We start from the raw sequence: 23,987 nt of genomic DNA, 5'->3' as shown, positions 1-23,987 counted from the left end.
TAAATACACACACAAACATGTATATTAAAGAAAACTGAAAATAAAAATTAAATTAAAATAAATAAAATATTTATAATTCTATATATAATCTAAATTAAATACAAATATAACTATCCACACATATAAGTATTTTTCAAAGTCTATACATGTATGTGTGTGTATTTATATATACATAATAAACATACACAGTAAACACACATTTAGTATGTTAACATAAACTTTTATTTTGGATGCGATTAATCGCGATTAATCGTGTCCCAGCCCTAATATATATATATATATATATATATATATATATATATATATATATATATATATATATATGTCCCATTTTTTAAACACTTTTCTTTACAGATTTGCTCATTCTTTAAATTCACATTTGTTCAAAGTGATCCTGGCTATCAAATTATTAATTTCAAGCAAGGTTATTTTTGTAAACGAAAACTAAAACTAATACGAAAACTATTGATCAAAAAACATTTTCGTAAACTGAAATAAAATAAAAATGTCAAAATAAATGAAAAACTAGAACGAAACGAAACTAACAACTTTTACTGAAAAACTAACTGAAATAAAATAATAATTATCAAAAATAAATAATCGTTTTCGTAATCATTATGTTCTCACCCCATGGCGGAAAAATAAAGGCTGCAACATGAACAGCACCTGAATTAAATCTAGGCTACTGTAACAGAGGCCAGCTGGTAGGTGCTGTGCAGGTAAACCTCACTCCCCGATCTCAAGAGACGCACTAGCGACCGATGCTCGAGGTTGCAGCCTTTTAGCCTCCTTGTTAGTGCATCCGCCTCCCGTGCCGGAGACTCGGGTTCGAGACCCGCTCTGAGCGGCTGCGGTAGGACCCGGGTGTGAGGGGTTACACTACTGCATCAGTTTTTATTGATGTATTTTATGTAATACAAGCGATCAAACCAATATACTGGAGCTTAATCGTTAAATGATAGAGATTCAAACCCTCACGCTATCATTTGTAAATGACATTGACAACGATTCCCCATGTCAATTAAAACCTTTGAAAAGTCTTACCAGAACATTCAAATCTATATTTGCACAGCCGCTGACAGAGAGAGCAGTCATCATGTTTATGTAAAAAAAAAAAAAAAAAAAAAAAAAAAAACAGCTTCCCAAACAGTCTTTTCGAATACCCAGTCGTTAATATTATCACAGCAATATTCTGATTAAAGGTCATAGTTTGGATATAAACACTGATGTGATGTCTATGGTAGAGATCAAAACAGCACGTCGTTTTTTGAAAGTAATTGGCGCTTCACGTAATGTTTGTGTCGATTGCTTTGTTTCGCCACTAGATGGAAACAACTGTTAAAAAATGTATTTGTCTGACTACTAGAGATTGATTCAAAAACGCAGATTCATCCAGTTATGTTTTTGTGAGCAAATCATTTATTCATTCAAACCACTTTTTCATAAATTTAATATAAAAAGTTGGTGTATTAAATATATTCTATTTTAAATATTATGTATTAAATTATTAATTCATTCAAATGAATTAAACACTTTTTAATAGACTGAAGCAATTAATATTTTGTCTCACATTATTTTGCTTAGTTTAAAAGTGCTAGGAAATCGTGATCTCTATTTAATCTCTAAAAAACTAAAACTAAAACTGAAACTAAAATATATAAAAACTAAATAGAAATGTGTTTACAAAATAGAAACTAAACTAAAACTGACAAAATTGTTAATGAAACTAATAAAAACTAAACTAAGTTTTATTGCAAATTTGAAAACTATACTAAAATAAAACGAATTTAAAAAAGCAAAACTAAATTAACCTTGATTTCAAGTCATTTTCCTGTACAGTTTCAGTGAAAATTAAAGGCAAAATCATCCCAAACATACTTGCACTTATATAATTTCCTTATATAGGTTAGCTCATACAAAAAAAACATATGTCCTAGCACTTGGATTATTTCCATATATTTAAGTACTCATAAAAAATGTTCCTCTATAGGTTAGCTCATTTCTTTCACTCCATCTGTATTAAGAGTGACTCTGACTATGACTGTAATTATTTTCAAGACATTTTACTGTATAGTTTTGGAGAAAAACAATAACAAAATCACCCTAAACAACAAAATGCATCCTGTTATTTACTAATGGAGAGTATTTATAAACATACGAATATAAAGTATATAGGAAACGCCGGTTTAACAGCTTCTTTACATGCATTACCGTAAGTGCACGATTACACGCGCAAATAAAAAAATTGCGGCTGGCTTGACCGTGTATTTTAAGGCGCGGCTGGCTTGACCGCAGTAAAAAACACAATAAGGGACAAGGTTAGCCTGCAAAATCAAATGCATTAAATCAGCGTCAATAAGAATAGCACTTTTACATGTGAAAACAATTATGTTATGATTCAGTTAGCCTAATGTTAGCTGTCTAAGATGCAGTTTTTAAAGATTAAAAGTTTTAAAATGAGTGTCAGGCGATCAGCATCACAAGTGTCGGCTAAGGTGTTAGCTACAGAACGATAGGCTAGCTAGTTACGTTACTTATTTCTCAAAAATATGGTTATTGATTTAACTATGATCTGCGCAGCATTTTATACGTGGAGAGACAGTTTATGTATATTAGAAAACTCATTCTAATTCATTCCGACTCTTCTTCGGGGGTAACTTAACCCACCTCCGTGCTTCCTGTAATGAGAGCTGTCAATCAAGGTACAAGGATGTCCCTGTGGGTGTGATTATGATGAAAGTGACCAATCATAACAGAGTCAGTGCCCTCCTTGGTTTCCGCCCCCAAATTGTCAAAAGTCATCTATAGACTCGAGGGAGCAGAAATCATCTGAGCGAGGAGAAATCCACTGTGCGAGCAAAACAGCACTCCGCGAGCAGAAGCCCGCTGCGCGCGAGCAGGATTCCACTGTACAAGCAGAGTTAACCTATGAGAGTATGCCAGGCGCTCGCACGCAGCTGCCTGTACACCTCTCGGTTGTTGAATTTGTGCGCGAGTACTTTTATCATGCCAGCTGAAGGTTCATTTTTGCGCGTGTGAAATAACATAATGTGCTCGTGAGCATGTCTTACACGCTCATAACTTTTGACTAAAGAATAACGCCATACAATGCTCACTTCAGCGAAGACGATTACATCCCCATCCAAGGAGGAAAAATCAAAAAACGGATTTTAAAGAGTTCTGCTGTACCAGTACCACGGGTAAGCTCTATTTACTAACTTTATGTCGCATACGACAGGTTTATTTTGAAGCTAACGTCGGTTTTTAGGCTAACGTTACACTGAGAATATTCTAACCGGGGCAGTGATAGCATCGACAATAATCGACTGTCTATGTGGTGAGAAAAACGGCAAATGTCATAACTAATGAATTTAATTGAATCTATATAACATAACAAAATATGATGCTTTGCTATATTTGTTATTGTCTGTAACTATGCGGAACGTGTGTCAGTATCATCGTGTTTATACGTGTGCTTGAAGGTAGGTCTAAACCAGGTATCTCCAACTCCGGTCATCGTGAGCTACATTCCTGCAGCTCGATGTTTTCCTATGACAGGACACCTTTCTCAAATGAGACATTCTGTACAAGCCTGCTAATTACCCGTTGATTTGAGTCAGGTGTGTTGCATCAGAGAAAAACTAAAACCAAGACAGTAGCTCACGAGGACTGGAGATCCCATGTCTAAACTGTACAGTAAACAATCTGATGTTTAGACTCCTGTGGAAATCACGTGAAACGAGGTCTAATATAAAAATATATATATCGTCTGTTCCGTCTGACATTGTGCTAAAATTGGTTTCATCATCAGAAGTTTCGTAGTCAGACATGTTGTCAGCGAGTCGCGCTATCAACAGCTGATCGGAACTGACAGCAGCGCGGATTGATGGAAACGGAAAGAATATAGTGCTGATTAAAACTGAGGTATGATTTTTGTCAGGAGTGTTTTTTTGTGATGTAAATTAATCAAGCTTTGAAACGCATATATTTTTTTCACGTAAAAACGCACAGTTTTGAGGCCCCGGAAACTAACCGTGACTACTTTCTTGAAAAACTTCCAGCGGCCAGAACTCTGACCAGGGAGGTGAACGCAGTGTGGGTCAGTGTGTATACACTATAGTGCTGATAAGGATTGCATACAACTTCATGTCTTAAATGCTCGAACTATCCCTTTCAAATACAGTTATATTACGACGATTTCGAAACGGCAAATCCACTTGGATCCAAAAAAGGAATTCATAAACTTGGCTGTGTTTATTTTATTTTAAGAAACTTGCCCCCCAAGATCAATTCTGTTTTAATGAACATCCATCTTGTGGCCCTTTTCCATTCAGAAGACTTAAAAAAATATGGCTTTGAACCAATCTTACAGCCTCTGGTAAAGTATCTAAAAATTCTGGAGTCAACAGGAATCAATGTACCCTTCTCGGATACTATGTTACAGGGTTCTGTCATTCAGGTTACTGGTGACAATTTAGCTTTACATGGACTGTTAGGTATGGTTGAGTCGTTCAGTGCAACCTACTGTTGCCAGTTTTGCTTAACTGACAAAGCAAAGTTGCAGTCAGTATTTAGTGAAGATGACCCAGGTTTGGTCATTCGAACAAAAGAGCTGTATTCAGAACATTGCAGTGCTCTAGCACACGATCCCAATCTTGCACCACTGTTTGGCCTTAAGAGAACTTGTCCACTCAATTCATTACAGTTTTTTCATTTTTCAGAGAATTTTGCTGTTGACATTATGCACGATTTACTCGAAGGGGTTGTGCAGTATGAGTTAAAACTGCTTTTTCAGTACTTTGTTAAAGACTGCATTTCATCAGGTACCCTTTCGGAAAGGATTCAGAGCTTCAACTATGGGTACATTGAAAGAAAGAACAGACCAAGTGGAGTTAAAATTTATGATGCCAGCAAGGACCTTGGTCTCAATGCTATTCAGTCATGGTGCGTTCTGCGCAATACCCCCTTGATATTTGGAGATCTAGTTGACACGGACAATGATTACTGGAGACTGATACTACTTTTGATTCAGATTGTGAGCATTGTATTCTCACCAGTTGTAACACAGGGTATGACTTATTTTTTGAAGCATTTAATTTCTGATCATCATTAACTTTTTAAGTCCATATTTCCTGAAAACAGATTGATTCCGAAGCACCATCTAATGATCCACTATCCTAGATGTATTAGGAAAATAGGTCCACTTATACATATGTGGTGCATGCGATACGAAGGAAAGCATAACTTTTTTAAGAAGTCTGTAAAAAACTTTAAAAACATAACCAAAACATTGGCCAAGAAACATCAACATCAGTTGGCTTTTCATTGGGAGAGTTTTTATTTTAAAAGATTTCAGTTTGGTCCTTTTAATGAAGTCTCTACTTGCACTCTGGAGGGTAACGAGATTTTAAATGAAACTTGGAATGTACCCACTGTCTCCACTACAAACTGGGTAAAAAACTATGGAACTGAATACCAAGTTGGAATGTTTGTTTGCTCTTCTGTTGAAAATGAAATGCCTGTTTTTAATAAGATTAGCAGTATTATTGTGAAAGATGGACAAGCTTTTATTTTGGCCAGTAATGTAATTACAGTGTGTTTTGATGAGCATGTGCATGCATTCTGTATTGAGGAGGTGGGTAATATTTTCACTCTCATTTGTGTGGATGATTTGATGTACTATAGACCTTATGACAGGCAGTTTTCATATGACAGTGATGAGAGAACTTACATTGTTCCCTGTTGTGTTTTTGTTTTGGATTGGAATTAACTGCAAACTGTAAAGGTTTTTAAATGCAGTGAAATGCTGTGACTGAATGTGAATGTTAAATGTGGTGTACCTCAATAAAGTTTTTGCAATCTTTTCTGCAAATGTCACGCCATTTTAATTTTGTAGAAAGAACCAAAACGTAACAAAAGTGCTACTATAAATCAGTATTTTCAACACTCACCAATGCTATATTGAAATTACACTGGTGTTGATCTTAAAATGAGATTGTTAAAAATTAACACTGTAATTGAGTATTAACACTGGTGTAGTGCAGAAATAACAACAAATAGTGTTCACTAGGTTTAAAATTAACAATAATTAGTGTTGAATTTACACTCAGTGGATGTGAAAATTTTTACACTATCAAAAGTGTAAAATTTACCCTCTATAGTGTGGACACATATAGACACTTTGCTGGTGTTAAATTTGACACTGTGGGTGTACTTTTTACACCAGCGATTTTGCTGTGTAGGATTTTTTTGACAAGGAAACCCAGCTAAAGCTGAGGCTGGTTGGTTGGTTTTACCTGGTTAACCAGCCTGGTTTTAGCTGGTCATAGCTTGTCAGCAGGCTGGTTTTAGAGGGGTTTTGGCCAGGCTGGGTGACCAACTAAAACCAGCTACTTCCATCTTAAACCAGCCAACCAGCCTAGGCTGGTATTTTCAGCAGGGAGATCTACTTTCCTGCAGAGTTTAGCTCCATCTTTGATCAAACTCACCCACCTGAGCTTTTCTAATGATCCTGAAGACATTGATTAGCATGCTCAGCTGTGTTTGATTAAGGTTAGAACTAAACTCTGCAGGATAGTGGATCTTGTGAGCCAGATTTGAGCATCGCTGGCCTATATAAAACAACAGATTCTGAATAGGTCTCTTTCGGTTTGATCCATTCCAGTTTAATTGAGTGGCTAAAGCCTGGGATACACTGTGCGATATTATCAATCGTTGCTCTTGGCTCTAGCTCAAACTGCACGACAGAATCGCAGGGTGTAAAAGTTCGCAGCTCACGATTTATGTTCTCACACTGTACGACCCGATGCTCTTATGAGATCTTACCGCTCACACTGTGCGTCCAATATCGCACGTCGGACTTGAAACAGAAGAAGAAGAACAACAAAAACACGGTAGTAGGATGCTGACAAGGAATGATGAGGGTCACCAGAGCAAAAAGCGCTCGATCTCGTGCCTTTCCGTGAGTTCGTGTAAGCGCATGGACTTTTTTTTATCTTTTTTTTTTAATGATGTTATTTGTATCTGAAGAATGTTCTTTTTTTATTATTATTTTTTTTATTGAACTTTTGAAATAACAGAACATGTTGCTTCCTTCTAGTGATGGGTCGTTCTTGAACGATTCGCTCATTTTGAACGAATCTTTAATGTGACTCGGGACAAACGAGTCGTCTCGGGGAGTGATTCGTTCAGTCGCGCATGCGCAACATCCTATTACTGGAATTAGTTCACCTGTTTTTAGAGTCGTTAGGCGAGGTGAGCGAACCATAGACTAAAGTAGACATAGACTTAAATCTAAGCCCTAGCCCGGCCCTGGTCCGAGACGCACAGGCTGTAGCCCGGCCCGTCTCCGACAGCTTATCAAAAATTTTGGCCCGAGTCCGACCCGAAGCCCGTCTTTTTTTCCGCCAAACAGCTTATACTGTTACAGCCATTAAAATAGACCAGATTTCGTATTTAATAGAAAGTTTATGTTTTTTCGTTTCGTTTTTTTTATCAGAACAATTTAGAGAAAAGTTTGGAGTTTTTTGTTTGTTTGTTTGTTTGTTTGTTTTTTAAATGTAAGTTAGTTTTTTAAGTGACATCGATATCCAAGCGGTATGTGGTCCACAGTGTGTTTACTCAATTTAACCATATATCAAATCAACACTTGACTAGTCTACAATGCAATTCACAGATATAAAACAAACATCAATATAGCAAAATGTTAGATTTAAAGTTTATTATCACCATCTCAGAACAAAGGCATTTCAAACAGGGCAGGCAGTTCTGCTGCGCAAAACCGGAACATACAAAGTCGCAGTGGTAAAGTAAACGAATATTGAACAAATATATAAAGAATAAATAATAATATAGAAAACTTAAAAAACACAACTTTACCACGTGGCTGAAAATCTCTCTGCGGTATGTGAGCACAGTGGAGCGGCAACAATTTCCCCCGCACTCCTTGCATTTAATAATCCAGCTCCACTCCTCTCTCACTGATGTCAGAAACACCGCTCCGCGTCAAAAAAAAAAAAAAAAAAAAAAAAAAAAAAAAAATTAAGTATGTTTGAAATGTAACAGTCCTGTTCATAAAATATAATAAAATAAAATAACAGGAGAGTTTCAAACATAGTGTGCAATATTTGTTCCGACCACAGCTAATAATTGTCAGCATTAAAAGAGTATTGCTGCTTTATCCAGTGCAAAGTTTGTAATGAAAATAATACGTTTTCGTCAGTTATTTTACCTACAGATCACATTATTTCTGATTTGAGTGATCCATCTCTATCAAGCTAAACAGCGGTGGTGGAGCGCTCTTGAAGAGAGTGAAAACCATGACGCTCCGACTTTTAAAAAAATCCGCTCCTTCCTCCATTCAAAATCACACCGCTCCACTCCGCGCTCCGCTCATACTCTGCTATGAGCGAGAAATCACTGGCGCTTCCGGGGACGCACGCATGAAATCATGAAATCACGCCCGATATATGTGCAAGTTATGACGTGAAAATTGGCCCAAAGCCCGGCCCTAGGGGCAAAAAAAAATAAAAATTCGGGCCCCGACGGGCTCGGACTCAAATGCAGGGCTCTAGACTAAAGACCCAGGCAAACAATGATTTAATATTTTCTGTTTCTTATAGCATTATAGTTTTGTTTTGTTTTGTTTTGTTTGAAGTGTGATTAACGTTTGTGTCAGCAGTAGATGTGTTAGGGAGGTTAAAGGCTAACATTTGAATTATATTTATTGTTAAAATGAACGAAATACTCGAAAAAAGATTCGTTCATTTTGCTGAACGAGACTCAAAGGTCCGAGTCGGTAAAATGATCCGAACTTCCCATCACTACTTCCTTCACTTTCACTTTCGTGTTTGCACAGGCGCAGTGCCAGAGTTTTGGGGTAATCAGGTCGTAGACGCTCGTAGCATTGCTTCAACGGTGCGATACACTCACGAGGGCCGACCAGAATTTCAAACCAGTTTGATTTTCATCCGACCATACGATTGTCGATCGTGAGAGGGTAATCGCTTCTCGTTACCCTGTGTATACTACACGATGTGAGACGCACGAGTCAGCTGAAAATCGGCCCGATCCAAGAAATTCTCGCACGAGTGAAAAATCGTGGCAAAAAGGGTCAAAAATCGTACAGTGTATGCCCGGCTTAAAGAATGACCAGTCAATGTTGTTTGTATTCTCCTAGTTGCATTACAGAGCTGCCTACACAAAACCTGCATGGATCCAAAGGATACAAAAGTTGATCTGGGCCTGAACAGGCTGGACCACACTTGGGATGCTGGTAGACCAGCTTTTGTTGTCTTTTGGGTGATGTTACGATCTCTGTAAAACTTGTGTACATTACAAATCACATTTCTTTTGATTTTTTTATTTTTTTTTTTTCTTTTAAAATGAGCTTTATTTTGCTTGAGAACAGAATGAAAATGCTGGTTTACTAGCTAGACCAGTGGTCATTAATCTCAGTTTGCTTGCCCTAAATGGCAAAAGGTTGGGTATTTTTGTTTTAATGCCATTATACCAATTATGTTTATTTTAAAATGCTCTTAAACTGCAAATTACTGCTAAATGTAGTTGGGGAAAAAAGTTTTGTGACCAAATTGGTTTGAACAAACAGGTATATTTGCAGTGTTGTTGTTTTTTCTTGCATTGTTTTAGCAAAGTATCAATGCATTTTACGTTTAATGTTGCTTGGTGTCTTTATAGAGAAGTAACGCAGACGAGAAGGGCTTCTATTTAGTGCTCTAGATAAAAATAATAGAGGGAGTAATGCTAATAGATCATTACAAATAACGACCATGAGCGCTTGTGGTGTGTTTTGATGTGCTGCTCAATTTACCTAGAAATGATAAAATGGTGCCTCCATTGTCTCGGGGTCTGGCTGAAAAGCAATGGTCTGAAATCGACTGCAAATAAAAGACTATTAAATCTATTAAGATGTCAGCAGATAATGAATAAACTCAAAAACAGCATTACCAGCTTCACTTATAAAACCAGTTTATTCTCTTCGTATGGCTACAAAAGTTCTTAAAATATGAATATGTAACCCAGGCTCAAAAACATTTGTGGTCTAAATCAGTGTGCGAATATGGTTGGGCTAAATAACTGGGGAATGTAGGTAGAAATAATGCGATAAAAGATAAATAGTGTGTGTATATATATATATATACATTTATTTATTTAACTTTATTTTAATATTTATTTCTCCTTGGATGTGGGTTACTTGTGGTATCAGGACAGTGAGTAGATAAAAACTTTAAAACTTTATTTCGTTTTAAACCCTTAGTCTGTGCTGCGCAGGTGAGCAGCCAATCGAGTATAAGTAGGCAAAGCTGACTCCGCCCATTAGGGAACCGACAGAAGAGAAAGTACGAGAAGAGAAGCTTGAGTTAGAAGTTGCGTGAAGTTTTGATTTATCGGATTTTATCAGAAAAATACGTTGTAAAGAACGAACTGCGCAAGTTATCTTGCACATATTTTGTTGAGAAGTTTAAATAGTTGGAAGGACTTACTTGTATCTTGTGATCCGTGTGACCGCTGTCGCGCTGAAATCCAATGGAGTAGGCCATCGTTGCGTCATCCGGTGGAAACCTGAAAGAAAAATAAGAAATATCATTAATACACAAGGGAATCGGTGAGTTAAGATTTCAGTATAAATGTTGTGGTGATTAAATGGTGTATTGATGTGCTTGGAAAGGAAAAACTTTCAGTGAATGTATACATTGTTATAGAAATATATGTACAGTGTGTTAAAGAATGTGTATAGTTGAGCAAAATGTATGTGAAATATGGGCTGATTTTGTATATCGTTCTGTGTGTGTACACAGGCCAGTTTGTTTTCTTAGAGTCTAGGATCTGGATCTTTCTATTCGTGGACTGCACTGATATGAACATTGCAATCGTGCACCGAGTGAAGATGGCGAGCCAACCGTAAATCGACCAGAAACGTCTTTCTTTTGTCTCTGTGGACATCTGTATTGCGTTGCCTCCAACGAACATGTTTCACTGGATTGTTGAAGGTTTGAAGTATCTAACACTTTCTTTGTTTTGAACGCTGGATCATTGATTATAAGGAACTGAGGACAGAATATAATTTGTTGTTAATTGGACTGACACTTCACTTTTGAACTGTTCATCTTCAGCATTATTGCTGCTGAATTGATATTCAGTACAGTTGCATATTCAGTTGTATTTATGCAACTTTATTTTGTATAAATAAGTGTTACAGCAGGAATTTACACTTTTTTTTGACATTTGAGTTGTTTCTTTGTACTCACTGAACTTGAGTATGTATTAAGTTGTGCATGTAAGAGGAAAAGAGAGATTGAGGAGATTGAACCTACAATTGAACATTTGAGTCCAGTTTAATTTAATTTGGAAGAAAATAATTTTCTGTGTTTAGGGTTTTAATTTTGGTTCATATTGGGTAATTTATTTGTTTGGAAGTCAGATTCGAAGCTGATTGATATGTGTATTTGAATTTGTATTTATTTTGGTTTACTTTTGCCCTTCATGTAGTGTCATTGACACATTCAATCTGTGTATCCTGCCAAATTTCCCTCCCAAACAAAACAAACATCTTTATTTTATATAAATAAGCGCATTTAAAACATATGTGTGTGTGTGTGCCTTGCCTCTCACGAAATCTTGTCTTCTGATTGGATCTTAATTAATTTGTAGTGTCCTACAACAATCATTTAAATTCTGGTGAATGATTGTTTTTCCTTTTCCTTTATGAGTAAACCTTCTGTTCCAGTCGTCTAACGGGGGTTACACTCATTTGTGGCGAGCCAGCACAGGAGAGAAAAAGGGAACCACACACACATACTAACTATTATTCACTAATAGTTCCTGTCTTGAGAAAACTAGTGAAAACTAGTGTAGTGAACGAAGGAAAAAAAAAAAGGGGAACAAGATGGAGATTGTAGAAAAAGAAAGCATAAAAGTCCCAAATGCTATTTTAATTAATGGCATAACCGAAACTGAAGTGGATGAGGAAATCTTAGACTATGTGAAGCAGTACGGGAGAATAAATAGAACAATCTCAGTGAGTGATCCCAGTTTAGGAACCGAGAAGTCTTTAATAGTTGAATTCAGCTCAGGACTAGCGGTGCAATCTTTACGAACAATGCTTCCCTATGTCCAACAAGCACAAAATAATCCCGATGTCACTTTCCGTGTGACAGCCCTGTCAGATATTTATGTTCAGAAGCTGGGAAAGACCACAACCCAAACTTACCTCAGTGAGCTGGAAGCATTAGCAAGCCGTAGTGGGGAAAGTTTTGAGGATGTTCTGAGGGGCATGTTAGTTCATATTCAAGAGAAAGTTGTGCCAAAACCATGTTCTGAGCCCGCCCCTGTCGAAGCTGATGGCACTTTACCTGCTCATTCAGCGGACCTGCCCCAAACCGATTCCACTTTTAGGCAGTCTCAGGCATCGGTAAATGCTGCACGACCTCACTCTGTTCCGCCAGCTTCTGCAGCAACAAGCCCAGAATCTCCATCACTCACTGTCAGTGATTTAAGTCCACCTGCAGTGCAAAAAGTTGTGGTAGAGCATCTTGTACGCACTAGTGACCTTGCAGTGTCTGGGAACTCACCGTTGCGACTCCGTGCTTTCTCTGGGCGAGTTCCCCGTCCACCCAATGAGGCCGATTATGAAACTTGGCGCACCAGCGCTGAACTTCTTCTTCAAGACCCAACGGTTTCAGATTTTCACAGAGTACGCAGAATCTGTGAGAGTCTCCTTTCACCAGCGGCAGACATTGTAAAATCCCTTAGTTCTACAGCATTGCCTTTAGCTTACATTCAACTTCTCGATTCTGCGTTTGCACCCATCGAAGATGGCGATGAATTGTTTGCCAAATTTCTGAACACATTTCAGAACCCAGGAGAGAAGTCTTCCGCTTATTTGCAGCGACTACACGTGGCATTACAGACCACCATGCGACGTGGTGGAGTACTTAGCTCAGAGATAAATAAGCATCTGCTTAAACAGTTTTGCAGAGGATGCTGGGAAAGCTCCTTGCTTTTGGAGCTGCAATTAGAGCAGAAAAAGGATTCACCTCCATCCTTCGCCGAGTTAATGACAATGCTACGCATTGAGGAGAGCAAACATGCTTCAAAAAGTGTGCGGATGAAGCAACACTTGGGAAGTTCTAAGCAGCGTGTTGTAGTACAGTCTCAGACAGCTGTTGGAGATGATGTGACTCAGTTGCATTCTGTTACTGCTCAATTGGCAAGTCAAATAACAGAGCTCCAAAAGCAGCTCGCTGTACTAACCTCAAAACAGCTCAAAGACAAATCAAATTGTAAGACGAGTGCTATCAAATCTGCAAGCAGGCAAAGTGCAGGTACTCCCAAGGGAAAAGACAAAGCTTCAGACAAATCGCAGCCAGCTAGACCTAAACCGGGATACTGTTTCAGATGTGGAGATGAAGGGCATATTGCCAGCTCCTGTTCAAATGATCCAAATCCTACATTGGTAGCAGAAAAAAGAGCCCAACTCACAAAGCGCCAGAATGAATGGGATTTGCAGTACGGCAGCCCCAAGCCACGGTTAAACTAGCAACAGTTCCTGCTGTGGGGCAAGCAGGAACTGAGACCAATTCAGAGTGTCCCAAACAACATAAAGTGTTGATGGCACAAGCACAGGTGAACTCACGGCAGTCATTCATACCAAGGGGGTTAATTGGGACTAGATGTACTGCCCAAGTTGATATAGCAGGAAAGACATTTGACTGTTTACTCGACACAGGTTCGCAAGTCACCACCATCACGCAATCTTTCTACAACAGGAATCTCTGTGACCAACAAATTCACTCTTTAGACAATTTGCTTGAAGTTGAGAGTGCAAATGGTCAAAATGTTCCCTATCTAGGTTACGTTGAAGTTACTATCACCTTTCCCAGAGATTTTGTTGGAATCGGTATGGAGGTGCCTACCTTAGCTCTTGTCACACCTGATCTTCCTTCAACCTTTCAGCCGTCTATATTGATTGGCACGAATACCTTGGACGAACTGTACAAGGACTTTTCACAACAAAAACCCCAGTACTTTTCACCCTCTTGCGGGTATAAGCAGGTCCTTAAAATCCTGGAGTTACGTCAAAAACAGGCGGTGGAAGGAAATGTCGGGCTAGTGCATTTACCTGAGAAGCAACCTCGAATGATTCCAGCTGGTCAAAGTACAGTTCTTTGTGGTACAGTTTCTGTTCGGGGAGTGTACCCCGACAAATGGGTAGTTGTTGAACATCCATCCTCTTCTTCTTTGCCGGGTGGCTTGATTGTTAAGGCATGTGTGGTTACCCTTGGGGAGTCTAAACCTTGTCGTTTACCTGTAGTAATCTCAAATCCTACCACTCACGACATTACAATTCCTGCAAGATGTATTGTAGCTGAATTAAAGGCTGTCCAGTCTGTAATCTCAAATAAACAGCCCAAGAAAGTGGATGAAACAGAATTCGTTCCGAATTCTTCTCTTGAGTTCAACTTTGGCGATTCGCCCATTCCACCAAAATGGAAAGAGAGGCTTATTGGACAGTTAAGGGAGATGCCAGAAGTCTTTTCCTTACATTCCCAAGATTTCGGACGCACTGATAAGGTTAAACATAAAATTAACCTTATGGACGAGACACCATTCAAACATCGGCCAAGGCCTATACACCCGGAAGACCTGGAGGCCGTGAAGAAACATTTGCAGGAATTGCTTGACGCAGGAGTCATACGAGAATCTATGTCGCCCTATTCTTCACCGATTGTTATTGTGAGAAAGAAGAGTGGCGATATCAGATTATGCATAGACTATCGGAAATTAAACCAACGAACCATTAAAGATGCGTATGCACTCCCAAAATTGGAGGACACCTTTATGGCTCTGGTAGGATCCAAGTGGTTCTCAGTACTCGACTTGAAGTCTGGGTTCTACCAAATTGAAGTTGAGGAGAAGGACAAAGCAAAGACTGCATTTGTGTGTCCTGCAGGGTTCTATGAGTTCAACCGTATGCCTCAAGGTGTCACTAATGCGCCAAGCACCTTTCAAAGACTCATGGAGAAGTGTATGGCGGATATTAATCTCCGTGAAGTTCTTGTCTTTATAGATGACATAATTGTGTTTTCCAAGGATTTGGAGGAACACGAAGAAAGGTTGCTGAAGGTCTTGAGGAGACTGAAGGAATACGGTTTGAAACTTGCCCCAGAAAAATGCATCTTTGCACAGACCTCGGTCAGGTATCTTGGACATATAGTGTCCGACAAGGGAGTGCAAACAGACCCCGACAAGGTAGCAGCAGTTAAAACTTGGCCAGTTCCTAGGAATTTAAAAGAACTTCGGTCCTTCCTAGGATTCATCGGTTATTACCGTCGCTTCGTCAAAGATTTTTCCAAAAAGGTCAAACCCTTGAATGACTTAACTGCGGGATACCCCCCTATTCGTCAGGGCATTAAGTCACAAAACAACAGACTTTATCGGAATCCAAAGGATTTGTTTAATAGTAGGTGGACAACAGCTTGTCAAAGGGCATTTGATCAAATCATTGAGGAACTTACTACTGCTCCCGTGTTAGCATTCGCTGACCCCAAGCTACCCTATATCCTGCACACGGACGCAAGCACATCAGGACTAGGTGCCACCCTGTACCAAGAGCAGGATGGTCAAGTAAGGGTTATTGCTTATGCGAGTCGGGGACTTTCATCTAGTGAATCCAGGTACCCCGCCCATAAACTAGAATTTCTAGCATTAAAGTGGGCGGTCACAGAGAAGTTCCACGACTTCCTTTATGGCAGCACCTTCAAGGTAGTGACAGATAGTAACCCCTTAACCTACGTTCTTTCCACTGCCAAGCTTGATGCAGTTGGTTATAGGTGGTTAGCAGCGCTTTCTACTTACAATTTCAAACTGCAGTACAGGTGCGGGAAACAGAATGTAGATGCAGACGCCTTGTCTCGGCGACCTCATTCAGAATTCCCTGCAGAAGATGCTTCTCGCAGTGAGGAAAACCAAATACTTACCTTTGCCGAACGGCTCACCGCAGAAGCTGAAAAGCAGGAGATCAGTGGTGAGGTAGTAAGAGCCATTTGCGACAGTCGTCTTACTTTATGGTCTGAGTATTCACATGATTTACCCGCTGCTTTCATCAGTTCCCTGACAATGCAGACAGCTGCAGTGCCTAATGTTTATTTGCAAGAAGATGAGTGTGGAGGACTGCCAACAATCCCCCATCTATCTCCTTCAGAAATTCAAAGAGCACAACTGGCCGATCCCTGTATAAGAGAAGTCATTACTCAAATCCAGACTGGAGGGACTCCTTCAAGAACTGTCCGTGATGCTCTTCCTAGGTTACCTTACCTTCTTCGAGAACGAGAACGACTGGAGTTCCATGATGGAGTCCTTTATCGAAAGAGGAGTGTGGCTGATAAGGTTATGTATCAGTTGGTTTTACCTGAAGAATATCATTCTGATGTGCTTAAACATCTGCATGATGACCTTGGCCACATGGGGATTGATCGCACTTTGGATTTAGCACGGAATCGATTCTATTGGCCCAAAATGGCTTCAGATATAGAGCATAAGATAAGAACATGTGGTCGATGTATTCGAAGAAAAGTCTTACCCGAAAAAGCAGCACCACTCGTGAACATTTTAACCAACCGTCCTTTACAATTGGTATGCATGGACTTCCTTACACTCGAGCCGGACCACAGTAATGCAAAGGACGTATTGGTGATAACTGATCACTTCACGAAGTATGCCCTTGCCATCCCTACCCCAAATCAGAAAGCCAAGACCGTTGCGAAGTGTCTGTGGGAGCAGTTTATATGTCATTATGGCTATCCTGAGCGCCTTCACAGCGACCGAGGCCCTGATTTTGAATCCCTCTTGATCAAAGAACTGTGTGATATTGCTGGAGTGCGGAAAGTTAGAACAACCCCATACCATCCGAGAGGTAATCCTGTTGAAAGGTTCAACAGAACTTTGCTAAATATGCTTGGAACCCTGGAGGCCAAGAAGAAAAGCTGCTGGAAGGAGTATGTAAAGCCACTCGTACACGCATACAACTGCACCAGAAATGAAACAACCGGGTTTAGCCCTTATGAGTTGATGTTTGGGCGACAACCCAGGCTTCCGGTAGATTTAGCGTTTGGACTACCTCTCAAAGATAAGGCAGACGTGACACATTCTCAGTATGTAAAGAATCTAAAGTCAAGTCTTGAGGAGAGTTTCCGCATTGCAGTTGAAAACTCCAAAAGGATGGCTGAGAAAAATAAGACGCGTTACGACAAACGTGTGACAGCATCCGAGTTGGACAAGGGTGACCGAGTTCTTGTGAGAAGTGTTAGATTGAGAGGAAAGAATAAACTTGCCGACAAATGGGAGGAAACAGTCTACGTGGTGGTGGACCGTTATGGTGATTTACCTGTGTACAAAGTATGCCCTGAGTTCCAAGCAGGGCCTACTCGAACGCTACACCGTGACTTGTTGCTTCCCTGCGGAACTCTTTCCTCTGATGTGAGTGAACTCGAGACATACAGTTTGGTTCCCAGTCGCAAAACACGAAGTAAAGAAATTTTTAAATGCTCTGAAGAAGATACCCCTGATTCAGAAGAGGAAGATGATCATCCAGGACCCCAATTTGAAGTTGTAGGCGAGTCATTTACAGTCCATACTTCCAAAGTGACACAACCTGGTAAGGAGGACATTGCTCAACCCTTGGGAACAAGCTTAGCGAGTGAAACGCCTGAATCACAGGTTATTGAGAACCCACCTGTAAATCCCGAAGAGAACTTACCTGTAAATCTTGAAGAGAACTTACCTGTAAATCTTGAGGAGAACTTACCTGAGAATCCTGCAGTCCCATCTGAGAGAGAAGAATTTGTTGACCTTCCCCCTTCAGCTGCGTTGGTAGCGCAAAACCCAAGTTTTAATGGGGAACCTTCTGTGTCAGAGTCCAGTCCAGCTGGAGAGGAATTAAATGATGTAGAAAATATGGAAGTCAACACAGAAGCTATCAAAGTTGTAGACCCACAAAATGAGCTAAGGAGGTCTGTTCGGACAAAAGAGAAGCCTAAAATCTTGACTTACCCGAAATTGGGGAACCCTTTGGTAACCATAGTTCAGTCCCTCCTTCAGGGTCTGAATGAAGCCTTTTCAGAGTCCCTGCAAGATTTCTCCCATACGAGCTGTCCGGCAACACAAGAGTGTGTAGCTACTGGCAACATGCAAAGGGACTTGCATGGTTCTAAAGGGGGAGGGTGTAACCCAGGCTCAAAAACATTTGTGGTCTAAATCAGTGTGCGAATATGGTTGGGCTAAATAACTGGGGAATGTAGGTAGAAATAATGCGATAAAAGATAAATAGTGTGTGTATATATATATATACATTTATTTATTTAACTTTATTTTAATATTTATTTCTCCTTGGATGTGGGTTACTTGTGGTATCAGGACAGTGAGTAGATAAAAACTTTAAAACTTTATTTCGTTTTAAACCCTTAGTCTGTGCTGCGCAGGTGAGCAGCCAATCGAGTATAAGTAGGCAAAGCTGACTCCGCCCATTAGGGAACCGACAGAAGAGAAAGTACGAGAAGAGAAGCTTGAGTTAGAAGTTGCGTGAAGTTTTGATTTATCGGATTTTATCAGAAAAATACGTTGTAAAGAACGAACTGCGCAAGTTATCTTGCACATATTTTGTTGAGAAGTTTAAATAGTTGGAAGGACTTACTTGTATCTTGTGATCCGTGTGACCGCTGTCGCGCTGAAATCCAATGGAGTAGGCCATCGTTGCGTCATCCGGTGGAAACCTGAAAGAAAAATAAGAAATATCATTAATACACAAGGGAATCGGTGAGTTAAGATTTCAGTATAAATGTTGTGGTGATTAAATGGTGTATTGATGTGCTTGGAAAGGAAAAACTTTCAGTGAATGTATACATTGTTATAGAAATATATGTACAGTGTGTTAAAGAATGTGTATAGTTGAGCAAAATGTATGTGAAATATGGGCTGATTTTGTATATCGTTCTGTGTGTGTACACAGGCCAGTTTGTTTTCTTAGAGTCTAGGATCTGGATCTTTCTATTCGTGGACTGCACTGATATGAACATTGCAATCGTGCACCGAGTGAAGATGGCGAGCCAACCGTAAATCGACCAGAAACGTCTTTCTTTTGTCTCTGTGGACATCTGTATTGCGTTGCCTCCAACGAACATGTTTCACTGGATTGTTGAAGGTTTGAAGTATCTAACACTTTCTTTGTTTTGAACGCTGGATCATTGATTATAAGGAACTGAGGACAGAATATAATTTGTTGTTAATTGGACTGACACTTCACTTTTGAACTGTTCATCTTCAGCATTATTGCTGCTGAATTGATATTCAGTACAGTTGCATATTCAGTTGTATTTATGCAACTTTATTTTGTATAAATAAGTGTTACAGCAGGAATTTACACTTTTTTTTGACATTTGAGTTGTTTCTTTGTACTCACTGAACTTGAGTATGTATTAAGTTGTGCATGTAAGAGGAAAAGAGAGATTGAGGAGATTGAACCTACAATTGAACATTTGAGTCCAGTTTAATTTAATTTGGAAGAAAATAATTTTCTGTGTTTAGGGTTTTAATTTTGGTTCATATTGGGTAATTTATTTGTTTGGAAGTCAGATTCGAAGCTGATTGATATGTGTATTTGAATTTGTATTTATTTTGGTTTACTTTTGCCCTTCATGTAGTGTCATTGACACATTCAATCTGTGTATCCTGCCAAATTTCCCTCCCAAACAAAACAAACATCTTTATTTTATATAAATAAGCGCATTTAAAACATATGTGTGTGTGTGTGTGCCTTGCCTCTCACGAAATCTTGTCTTCTGATTGGATCTTAATTAATTTGTAGTGTCCTACAACAATCATTTAAATTCTGGTGAATGATTGTTTTTCCTTTTCCTTTATGAGTAAACCTTCTGTTCCAGTCGTCTAACGGGGGTTACAAATACATCATGGCAGTCCTGATATAAATTGCAGGTAATTCAGTCCTTCACAATGCTCCTGACACCGAGAATGAGTTGCTCTGGTGTGGTGGTATTTTACTGGACCTTGCTGGTGAAAAATTACCCATGTTGCTTACCATTGAAGACTCCATTATGAAACCAAATGAGTGAAAGAGCTCAGGTGAGAACACAATACTCTCTAGTCATCTGTAAGTATTCGGCTTTTTACATTTCCTCCTATATTCCTGTGTTCACACTTAATGGGACCCCAGTTATTACTCCACACCTCCATATTTTATTACCTATTTGATTGGAACTTAGAATCATTGCTCACATACCATTTTCATTTTTTTTTTCCACTTTATTCCTCTGCTCTTTACTGTTACATATTACCACCAATGCTCCATCCATTAATGCAATTACACTTTTAACTTTTGTCTTGTTTCTGCAAGTCTTTAAACAGTGATGGCACAGCAAAGACAAAGACTTCTCTCTGATGTTATTATGACTCATGTCACACTGATACCTTAAAAATACAGTTCTCTCATGTGTGATACCTCATGTGGTATTTAAGTGCTGCTTTAATTCTGAAACTCTTTCCGCAGTGACCACATACAAATGGTTTCTCTCCAGAGTGAACTCTCATGTGTCTGTTAAGGGATCCCTTTTGGTTGAAACTTCTTCCACATTGCTGGCAGGTGAAAGGCTTCTCTCCTGTGTGAACTCTTATGTGCTCTTCAAAGTGTTGTTTATAATTAAACCTCTTTCCGCACTGAGGGCATGAGTAAGGTTTCTCTCTGTGAGTTCTCAAATGGACTTCAAGGTTTTCATGTTGATCAAAACTCTTTTCACACTGATCACATTTGTAAGGCTGCTCTCCATTGTGAATTTTCATGTGTTTGTTGAGGCTTCCTTTTATAGTGAAACTTACTCCACACTGTTGGCAGGTGTAAGGCTTCTCTCCTGTGTGAGTTAAAATATGTCTTTCAAGGTTTGGTTTACGATTAAAACTCTTTCCACATTGTTGGCAGGCATAAGGTTTCTCTCCTGTGTGAACTCTCATGTGGACTGCAAGCTGTCCAGATCGAGTAAAACTCTTTCCACACTGTTGGCAGGTGTAAGGTTTCTCTCCAGTGTGAATTCTCATGTGGACTCCAAGGTTCCCAGGTTGAGTGAAACCCTTTCCACACTGAGGGCAGGCATACGGTTTCTCTCCTGTGTGAACTCTCATATGTCTTTTAATACTTTCTGTTTGTTTGAAACTCTTTCCACACTGTTGGCAGGTGAGATAACTTCTTCCTGTCTTTCGAGTCTTTTTTCTTGAGGAAGTCGTTTTAGTCTGTGAACAACTAAAAGATTTTTCTCCTTTTGTGAAATCATGATCTTTCTCTTCCATTTCATTCAGTACTTCACTCTCCTCTTTCAGTGCCATCAGGTCTAAAGTGAAAAAAGACAAGTAAAAGTTAACCCCAGTTTAATGACACAAAACAACAGACATCAAAACATTCAAAGATGTGAAAGTGTGAAAACTAACATACAACTACATCCTATGTGCTCTAAGCCAGTGGTTCTCAATTCCAGTCCTCATGCTCCACCTGCTCTGCATATTTTGCATGCCTCTCTTAAGCCGAGTTGAGACTGCACGATTTTCAAAGCAATCGCGTCACAGATGTTTTCACACTGCATGACTATCTGGGGTAGCATTCTGTCGCTGCTGTGTTCACGCTGCACGATGGATCGGCGACAGGGGGTTTCACACTGCATGACTTTACAATAGGAAGAATCACCGACAACTTTGTCCCGGTCCGCAAACTACGTCTTACAACCAAACACACGCGAGAAGTGACATGGAAACAACGCGAGGTCAGGCGTGCTAGTTCTCACGTGAGACTGGGATTATTATCAAAAAATGGTAGCCCGCAAGAAGCTTGTCATACAATTGCATGTGCACTCATTTGCAGCTAATAGAAAATAAGCCGAAGCTATGCTTGTTGATATTGTAGTCTATACCTTCGTAACTCCTCCCCTAACTTCCCGCTGGCCTGGATGTTGCCGTCTCATTGGCTGTAGGTAATCGCCGAAGTGATTTTTAGTCAGATCACCTTTCACACGGCATGATTTTGAATCGCCGACAGGTCCAGATATTTAGCATGCCAAATATCTCACGGGTGTTGGCGACACGTCGACGATTCTCTCAGATCGCGTCTTTGATAGTTCACACTGTGTGATTGTCACTCGCGTGAACGAGCACCGATTTGCCTGTGATTTCGGGCATTTGTCGGCGATTTCTCAAAACCTGTCGGCGAGTCAAAATCGGGGCTAAAATCATGCAGTCTGAACTCGGCATTAGTTAATGCACCTGATTCTGACAATCAGCTCGTAGGAATTAAGCTCTGTGCATGTACTGTGTTCCAATTGACATGTTCCCTACACAGTATTCATTGTTTCCTACTCCCTGAGCACTGGAAATCCATTCAAATTTACTTCACTTGAGAACATTTATTCACAAATTTGCGCTAACAGAGAAGTGTGAAGTGTGACATCAATAAATAAATACAATTTAAATTCATGACTTGCACGCTTTAATGACCTTTAAATGAAACGTATTTGGTTGCTTCGAACTGGAATCATTGCGGAATATCCTAAGAAGTCCACTTTGCAGGGCACTTAAGTTTAAATGGAACAAACGTTATATGTGATAAGAGATACAACATATGCAGAGCCTTGGGGCATGAGGACTGCTGTAATAAGCAACTGTAAGAGGTGTTGCATGTAATTAGAGAAACCTTTACTTATTTAGGATGTCTCAAATGGGTCATTCCAACTGGACTCATCAAATTTAGGAAAAGTTCCCCACCGGACCTCCTCAGATTTGTCTGAAAAAAATTCTATGTTATGGGTAATTATGCCCAATAGATCATATGCAAAAAAATGTCACACACACACAAAAAAAAAAAAAAAAAAACTGTAAAAAAGTTTTTTTTTTTTTTTACCCCATAAAAAACCTTTTGGAAAATCTATTTGTTGTGGTCAGTTTTGATATTGTGGTCATGATATTTGAGTCGCCACAAATAAAACAATGCATGGGAAACACAACAACCTGAGCCCAATTTATGCCTACTCATCAACTTAACCTTAATTTGGGGTAGAATTAAATTAATGCCAAAGCTCAGCCTCTTGTTTATCATACCCCCTCCATCACCTCACGTACCCCAGTTTGAGAACCACTGGTTTATACCGTTCTCATCTTAAAATACAGTACCTTGGTGTAAGTTTGACCTATGCCTCCTGAACCCACTGTTTTTATCTATTTATTTACTTGATTGTATTGATATTATTTAATTATTTTCTTCATTTCTTCTGTTTAACCAGTAATTTAATTTATACATCTTCTTCTTCTTTCCCTTTTTCCTAATTTTCCTCCTTATTTTTTAACTTCATAAAAAAGTGTATCTTACACCTCACATAATTACATCAGAATTTAGCTTGAATGTTAAGGCTTTTGTTTTGGCTTATTTTTTGTGTTTGTTCTATTGTCAGACTTGCATTATATTTACAGCACTGTTTTCTTTAATGTTGTACTGTTTTTCTGCATGTCCTACATTGTCTTGGTCTACAAAAAAAAAAGGTAAATTAAATTATCTTAGAAGAATTTTATAAAAAAAAAGAATTGTATGAAAAAGTATCATCTGCTACATTTGTATAGTCTCTGTGAACTTTTATAAGGTTTAGGCTAAATCAATATTAATGCTACAACTAAAATGAATAAATAACAAATGGCCAGTGTGAAAGCAGGATTTTCTCAGTTGCACATAAAGGCAGCGTTAGTATGTGATCTCAACACTTCTGTCAAATGTCAAAACATTTCTACACCTGTGTGACATTATTAATAAATATTCTTTATATTAATTTTTGTAATGAGTTCAGCTTTAAGAATAAAAACCAACCTGATTGTTCCTCAGTATCTTCATGTTTGACTCTAAACGTTTCTTCAATCTTCATGTCTTCACTCTC

At 39.1% G+C, this 23,987-nt stretch overlaps 1 pseudogene; it reads right to left on the bottom strand.

Moving 5' to 3' along the window:
• LOC141334161 (uncharacterized) overlaps window positions 1-22,029 on the bottom strand; it is a 336,215-nt pseudogene extending 314,186 nt beyond the window's left edge.
• Between the last annotated feature and the right edge of the window lie 1,958 nt (window positions 22,030-23,987).

This window comes from Garra rufa, chromosome 4, assembly GCF_049309525.1.
Source record: "Garra rufa chromosome 4, GarRuf1.0, whole genome shotgun sequence".
NCBI lineage: Eukaryota > Metazoa > Chordata > Actinopteri > Cypriniformes > Cyprinidae > Garra > Garra rufa.
The sequence above is the reverse complement of the archived record's forward strand: the minus strand, read 5'-3'. Positions and strand labels throughout refer to the sequence as shown.